The 8460-nt window shown below is 38.9% G+C and overlaps 1 long non-coding RNA gene across 1 annotated transcript; it reads left to right on the top strand.

The window, feature by feature from the left end:
- The first annotated feature begins 515 nt into the window (after positions 1-515).
- Positions 516-4307, top strand: LOC105550608. Its single transcript, XR_001007749.1, has 3 exons — positions 516-552; positions 3583-3655; positions 3999-4307. It is a non-coding gene; the product is annotated as an uncharacterized LOC105550608 (long non-coding RNA).
- Positions 4308-8460: the final 4153 nt, after the last annotated feature.

Raw genomic sequence — 8460 nt, 5'->3', positions numbered from 1 at the left:
GAGTTTACCGTGGTTTGAGAGAAGAAAGTATGATGGGGTATGAGAGACAAAGGCGTAAATGGAGGTAGAGGTCAGATCACGGTGGCCTGCAAGGTCCTATATACAAGTAGTCAAAATGTCACGACAGGTTTTTGAGTAGGGAAGCATAGTGGCCTTGTATCGTCTTGCGCCCCTCCCTTTTTCCCCTTCTGGCCACAGTCCTGCCCTTCAGAGTGTCTGGTTCAAAATGGGGCTGCCACCTTTTTACAGGCCCCACCTCCCGGGTTACAGTGATTGGTCTAGGAGTGGGTGCCTGATTTGGCTCAATCAAAATGAGCTGTCTCCTGGGATATTTGAACTAAAGACCTGCAAGATCTAGTCTCAGTTCGTCTCAGAGCTGCATGTTGTCCAGTGTAACCATAGGAACTGCTGAGATTGTATGAGATCATAGGCTGTGGAATCAGACAGTGGGAATTCCAATCCTTGCTCTAGTACATATTCATTATGAAACAGTGAACAAACCACTTAACCTCTTACAGGCTCAGCTTTCTCATCACTAAATTGGAGATACAGGTACCCCTGGAGGTATTTTTAATTACTTCCACAGTACCTGACACATGGTAAGTTTTAACAATGGTGAGGGAGGAAACATTTGGATGTTTCCAGTCAAATCAGAGGAATCAATGAGTCTTGTCTACCAATAAGATATAGAGGTTGGAAGATGGAGGATGGGGGTGAAGCCAGGACGGCTCTAGGTATCTGGTCTAAGCAAGAGAACTGATAACAGTTGATATTTGGGTTTGACTTTAAGGGAACTGTGGCCTTTCTAGATGGAAAGAGGTACAGTGGCATCTTGGAATTTCTAAAATAAAATATATATGTAATATCTTTTAAAAGTCATCTGCCTGGAAATGGAGACGAATCCTTTACTTGATTTATGTACATTTGATTGTCACATCCACCTCACAAAGTAGGTGTTATTATCGTGCCCATTTTATAGAATAAAAACAGGTTCAGAGAAGGTAAGTAACTTTCCCCAATGGTAAAGCTTGTGAGTCTCAGAGGCAGGATTTGAACCCAGGCCTGTCTGACTAGAGATCCATCCCCTTTATTACAGAGTGTTTCTCCTGTGTTGCCTGGAAGTGTGAGTAAAAGCTGACAGCATGTGCCATGTGCTTCAGCCCTAACTCTGTCATTTATTATATTGGACAAATTACTTATTTATGCCTCAGTTTTGATGTTAGAAGTGGAGGTAATAATAGGACTTTCTTCCTAGGAGTTTATGAAAATTTAATACTTAGTTAATATGTGCAGAGTGCATAGAACATGGTCTATCACATACTAATGACATCATTAAATGGGACAGGATGAGACTTTATGTATTTATTTATTTAATTTGTGAGACAAGATCTCACTCTGTTGCCCACGCTGGAGTACAGTGGCACCGTCTTGGCTCACTGCAGCTTCGACCTTCCCCAGGCTCAAGTGATCCTCCCATCTCAGCCTCCTGAGTAGCTGGGACTACAGGCAAGAACCACCATGCCTGGGTAATTTTTGTACTTTTTGTAAAGACAGTGTTTTGCCATGTTGCCCAGGCTGGTCTCAAGCTCCTGGGCTCAAGCAATCTGCCCACCTCGGTCTCCCAAAGTGTTGGGATTACAGGAGTGAGCCACCGCATCTGGCCCAGGGTGGGACTTTAAACAGAAAAGGGACATGAGCATGGAGCTCTGGCCTGAGCAGGAGTGAACAATGCTACATTGAAGAGAGAACATTAAAGGAGACCCAGCTCTTGGAGTGAGGCCTTAAGCTTTGGGAGTGAAATAGTGACCTCCCATTAAAATCCCTGGAGTCACAAGGAGAAACAGAATTCTAGAATTGGACCTAAATTTGTTCATTCTTATTTTCCTATTTTTGGCTACCTGAAGAAACCAACAATATTTGATCCCTAGGTATTTTGAAGTTCACTATAAATAATATCACTTGGTTTAGAAAAGTGTTTATTCACTTCCTCAGAGAATGGATTATCTAATTACATGTCTGTGTTTACATGGAACAGGTAGTCCAGTCCATGAAAGTGTGAGAACCATGAGCCTAGTCTCGATCTCAGGAGTCACCTGAGGAGACTGACGCTAAAAATCCAAGTCGCTAATCAAAATATTAGAAAAATCAACTCATGTTCTAGACTTGGAAGCCCAACACTTACATCAACTCTCTCTGAGCAGAGCTAGCTGTTGGCCCCTACAGGTGACAGTGACGTTCTGACACAGGAAAGGTCAACAGGTGTCCCAGGACCGTATCCACCTGGTTAGAAGCTCTGCTGGGTTTGGTCTGGGGGAGACCCACTGCCTCAAGAGAATTTACTACAGGGAAAGTCCCCTGGTTAACCATGAAGATGTGATATGTTATGTCAGCATGAAGATAGAGGGATATCGTAGAAGACCTTATGGGGTTTGTAATGGGGAAGGTGGGCAGGGGAGGTGGGAATAAATGTTGCAACAAAGTACAAAATATCTTTTCTCTCTTGTGTGTGTGAAAATGTGCTCTGTGGGGCACTAAAATCCTACCGGTGTACCTCCATGCCCTTCCGAGATGAGCTCCGGGAGATGTATTTTTGTGTTGCAGTCAACATGCTGATAATCATCTGCATCATGGATCATGTACCTAAGGCTGAAAAACAGCAGCCTTTTCTATCCCATCATGGAAAGGGCATTTTGAACCACATAGGCTATGTCCTTGGTAATAAACATCGAAATAACCATTTGAATAAATTATATGTGTGTAGCATGTGATTTTACAGAATGCTTCCACATGTGTTATCTCATTTAATTCCATTTTTGTACAAATGTGTTATACACTTGGGTAATTCTCTGAATTCTCTGCATTTCACGCATTTGGGGTAGGGGCAGAGAGGTAATGGCACTCAGATGACATCAGGGCCTGTTTGCTCTATGGCAGTAATGAGCATTTGTAGGGCACTTCACAGTTTGTGTAGAGCTTAAATGTACTTATTAGACCTCATCTGATCCTCACAGTAACTTTATGAGGTAAGATGGATATTGTTCCTACCATAGACTTTAATGCATAATATTAACTGTCTTTGCTTCTCTGCATCTAACTCTAGACTGCAAGTTCCACAAGGATTATCGCTTTTTGATATATTTTTTACTGTTTCATCACAGTGCTCAGTAACTCTTTGTTTAAGTGACTTTGATAGCATTATAATTGCCCCCATATTTGTGATCAATGAAGAAACTGAGGCTTTCAGGATTTATCTTGCCCAAGGTCACACAACTGGGAGTGAAAGCCCTAGAATTCACATCTTGTCACTGTCACTGCCTATCCAAATGGTCACAAATTGAGGCTCTCTGGCTGGTAAGAAGTCCCTTTATCCTGCTATAATTTTCTTGGTGGCTCTGTGTCATTATACTGGACTCAGTTTCCCCTCAAGCAGGTGCAGATGCAGATGACATAGGACATCTATAGCTGTAGACCTTTGCTTAGGCTAGACTCTGAAAGATTTGAAACCTTAGGGAGAGAGGTGGAAAAGAGTTGGGGAGGCAGTGGCAACGATTTGAAAACTACAACCAATTTTCTCTCTCCTAGGAGTTGGAGACTTGGAATCCCCTTTGGTGCAGAAACTATTCCTTCATGAGAAGTCCTTAAATAGGCTCTTTAGGTAAGAGATATAAGAGATATAAAGCAAATGCCCTGTGGGAAAAAACTGAAGGAATCCAAATATAGGTAGTTTGGCTCAGAAACATGTTTCTGTTTTGTAATACATGTTATTATGTGCATAGCTCCTTGATGGACAGCAATTGATTTTTCTTCTGGCAGGGGCAGGTGAAATATATAAATGAAAACACCACTCTTATTTCTTGGCATGGAGAGGACTATATTTGCCAACCTCTCTGCCATGTAACTGGGTTTTAGCCTAAGGGATGTAGGCAGACATGGCGGGCACCTCCTTATTAAAGATCTGGTCATAATCATCTCTACCATCTCTTCTTTTTCTTGAAAAGAGAAGAGGCCACATTTTGAAGGCAGCAGGGTCACAAGATGGAAGAACCAGGGTCCTTGCATCATCGGTTGGCTTCAAGTTGCCAGGGGCAGCCTAACCCACATGGAATTGTGACATAAGAAACAAAGCAACTATTGTTTTATTAAATCAATGAGATATTGGGCTTCTTGTTATAGCAACTAGTATAAATTGCCCTGACTGATACATTATGGATTTAGAATGCACTGTACTACAACTGTTTATTGTATTTTCAAAAACAGGTTTATTGTGGTATAATTGACTTACAATAAACTTCATATATTTAAAGAGTACTATTTAATAAGTTCAACATATTTGTATATCCATGAAAGCATCACCACAATCAAAATAAGACACATTTCCATCAACTGAAAAAGCCTGCTCATTCTCCTTTGAAATCTCTTCTTCCATAACTACAAACCACTGCTCAAGGAAATAAGAGAGGACACAAATGGAAGAACATTCCATGCTCATGGATAGGAATAATCAATATCATGAAAATGGTCATGCTGCCCCCAGTAATTTATAAATTCAATGCTATTTCCATTAAACTACCATAGATGTTCTTCACAGAATTAGAAAAAAAACTACTTTAAAATTCATATGGAATCAAAAAAGAGCCCTTATAGCCAAGACAATCCTAAGCAAAAAGAGCAAAGTTGGAGGCATCACACTACCCAACTTCAAACTATACTACAAAGCTACAGTAACCAAAACAACATAGTACTGGTGCAAAAACAGACACATAGACCAATGGCACAGAATAGAGAGCTCAGAAATAAGACCACACATCTACAACCATCTGACCTTCAACAAACCTGATAAAAACAAGCAATGGGGAAAGGATTTCCTATTTAATAAATGGTGCTGGTAAAACTGGCTAGCCATAGGCAGAAAACTGAAACTGGACCCCTACACCTTATATAAAAATTAACTCAAGATGGATTAAACGCTTAAATGTAAAACTCCAAACTATAAAAACCCTAAAAGAAAATCTAGGCAATACCATTCAGGACATAGGCATGGGCAAAGATTTCATGACTACAACATCAAAAGCAATTGCAACAAAAGCAAAAATTGATAAATGGGATCTAATTAAACTAAAGAGCTTCTGAAAGAAACTATCATCAGAGTGAACAGACAACCCTACAGAATGGGAGGAAATTTTTGCAATCTATCCGTCAAAGGTCTAGCATCCAGAATCTACAAGAAACTTAAAGAAATTTGCAAGAAAAAACACACAATCCCATTAAAAAGTGGGTAAAGGATATGAACAGACACATCTCAAAAGTAGACATGTATGTGGCGAAAAAACATGGAAAAAAGGCTCAATATCACTGATCATTAGAGAAATGCAAATCAAAACCACAATGAGATACCATCTCATACCAGTCAGAATGGCAATTATTAAAAAGTCAAGAAACAGATGCTGGCAAGGCTGTGGAGAAATAGGAACACTTTTATACTGTTTGTGGGAATGTACATTAGTTCAACCATTGTGGAAGACAGTGTGGCGATTCCTCAAAGATCTAGAACCAGAAATACCATTTGACCCAGCAGTCCCTTTACTGGGTATACACCCCCCAAAATATAAATCATTCTGTTATAAAGGTACATGCATGCGAATGTTCATTGCAGCACTATTCACAATAGCAAAGACATGGAATCAACCCAAATGCCCATCAATGATAGACTGGATAAAGAAAATGTGGTACATATACACCATGGAATATTATGCAACATAAAAAGGAATGAGATCATGGCATTAGCAGGGGCACAGATGGAGCTAGAAGCCATTATCCTCAGCAAACTAACACAGGAACAGAAAATCAAACACTGCACATTCTCACTTCTAAGTGGGAACTGAACAATGAGAACACATGGATGCAGGGAGGAGAACAACACACAGTGGGGCCTGTTGGGGAGGCGGGGAGAGGGAGAGTGTCAGGATAAATAGCTAATGCATGCAGGGCTTAATACCTAGGTGATGGGTTGATAGGTGCAGCAAACCACCATGGCACATGTTTACCTATGTAACAAACCTGCACATCCTGCACATGTACCCCAGAACTTAAAATAAAGAAATCTCTCCCTCCCACCTTTTCTCCCCCATCACTCCATGCAACCATTGGTCTACTTTGTCACTGTGAGTTAGTTTGCATTTTGTAAAATTTTATATAAATGGACACATACAGTATGCACTCTTTTTGTCTGGCTTCTTTCATTCAGCATAATGATCTTGAGACTCATCCATTTTGATGAGTGTATCATTAGTTTGTTCATTTTCATTGCTGAATCATATTCTATTGTATTGCATTCTATTGGATGGGCATACCATATTTGTGTATCCATTCACCTGCTGATGGACATTTGAGTTGTCCTTTGGGTTATCCCAAGGATGCTAAGATTTTCTTTCTTTCTTTATTTTTTTAGAAGTTTTCTGATGTTAGCTCTTACATTTCAGGCCTATGATTCAGTGGTGTTAGGTATTAGCTGAAGTTAACGTTTTTGCATAAGGCTATCTAACCATTCCAGCACCATTTTCTGAAAATATTATTTTTTCCCTAATTGCCTTGGCATCTTTGTCAAAAATCAATTGGCTGTACATGTATGGGTGTATTTTTGGACTCTATTCTATTCCTTTGATATATATATATATGTGGATATATATATGTGGATATATATTTATATGTGTATGTGTATGTGTGTGTGTGTATATATATATGTATCTCTCTCTCTCTCTCTCTATATATATATATATTTATTTATGTATTTTTGAGACAGAGTCTTGTTCTGTTGCCCAGGCTGGAGTGCAGCAGCATGATCTCAGCTCACTGCAACCTCTGCCTCCAGGGTCAAGTGATTCTCCTGCCTCAGCCACCTGAGTAACTGGGATTACAGGCATGTGCCACCATGCCCAGCTAATTTTTGTATTTTTAGTAGAGACAAGGTTTCACCATGTTGGCTAGGCTGGCCTCAAACTCCTGGCTTCTAATGATCCACCCACCTCGGTCTCCCAAAGTTTTGAGATTCCAGGTGTGAACCACCACTCCCGGCCAATGTATATCTTTACATATATACAAATCCACATTGATGATTTTTCTTTACAACAACATTGCACTGTTTTGATCATATTAACTTTCTGAAAACCCTTAAAATCAAGTTGCTTAAGACTTTCAGCTTAGTTCATTTTCAAAATTGTTTTGGCTATACTAAGTCTTTTGTATTTTCATATGCATTTTAGTTTCAGTTTGTAAATTTCTAACAGCAACAACAAAAAATCTTAGCTAGACACAGTGGCAAGCACCTGTAGTCCCAGCTACTCAGGAGGCTGGGGCAGGAGGAATGCTTGAGGCTAGCAGTTCAAGATCAGCCTGGCTAACATAGACCTAGTCGCTAAATAAATAAATAAATTATAAATGAATAAATAAAATAAGAATTAAAAATTTTGCTGGGGTTTAAATTAGGATTGGGTTGAACCATCGGTCAATTTTAGAAGAACTGACACTTTAATGATATTGAATCCTCTGATCCATAAGCATGGCTTATCTCTTCATTTGTTTAGGTTTTCTTTAAGTTCTCTCAGCTGTATTTTGTGTTTTCAGTGTACATATCTTGCACGACTTTCACTGGACTTATCTCGACGTAGTTCATATTTTTTGATGCAACAGTAAATGGTATGTTTTAAGTCATGTCATGGTTGTTCATTGATAATATTTAGAAATAACATTGATTTTTATATATTGGTCTCGTATTATACAACCTTGCTAAATTCACTTTTATAAATTCTTATAACTTTTTTGTAGATTAGTTAAGATTTTCTACATAGGCAATCGTGTTGTTTGCCAATAAAGATAGTTTTATTTCTTCCTTTTATATCAGTATACCTTTTATTTCTATTTCTTGCCTTTTGCTACAGCTAGGACCTCCAGAAGAAAAGAAAATGTTAATAGAAGTAGTGAGTGTGCATATCCTGCTTGTTTCTAATCTTAGTAGAAAAGAATTCAGTCTTTTCATGATTATGATGTTAGCTGGATGTTTTTCATAGATGCCCTTAATCACATTGAAAAAGCCCCTACTATTCCTGGTTTTCGGGGGGGTTTTGATCATGATTGGATGTTTAATTTTGACAGAAGATTTTTTGATGTTCATATGGTTTTCCTTTTTTTTTTTTTTTAGTGTGGTAAAGTAATAATTGATTTTTCAGTGTTAAACCTTGCATTCTTGGGGATCAACTATTTCATTATGATGTATTATCTGCTGCTAATCCCCATTCAGTGTATTTTTCATCTCAAACATTATTCTTTCATCACCAAAATTTTGATTTGAGTTTTTTTCTTCCATTTCCCTCTTCATCAGTCTCATGCTTTCCTCTCCCTTCTATAGCATATAGGGGATACTTAGAAAGGCCATTTTAATGGCTCTGTCTACTAATTTAGTCATTT

Source organism: Mandrillus leucophaeus, unplaced genomic scaffold (genome assembly GCF_000951045.1).
Source record: "Mandrillus leucophaeus isolate KB7577 unplaced genomic scaffold, Mleu.le_1.0 Scaffold491, whole genome shotgun sequence".
NCBI classification, from domain to species: Eukaryota; Metazoa; Chordata; class Mammalia; order Primates; family Cercopithecidae; genus Mandrillus; species Mandrillus leucophaeus.
The sequence above is the reverse complement of the archived record's forward strand: the minus strand, read 5'-3'. Positions and strand labels throughout refer to the sequence as shown.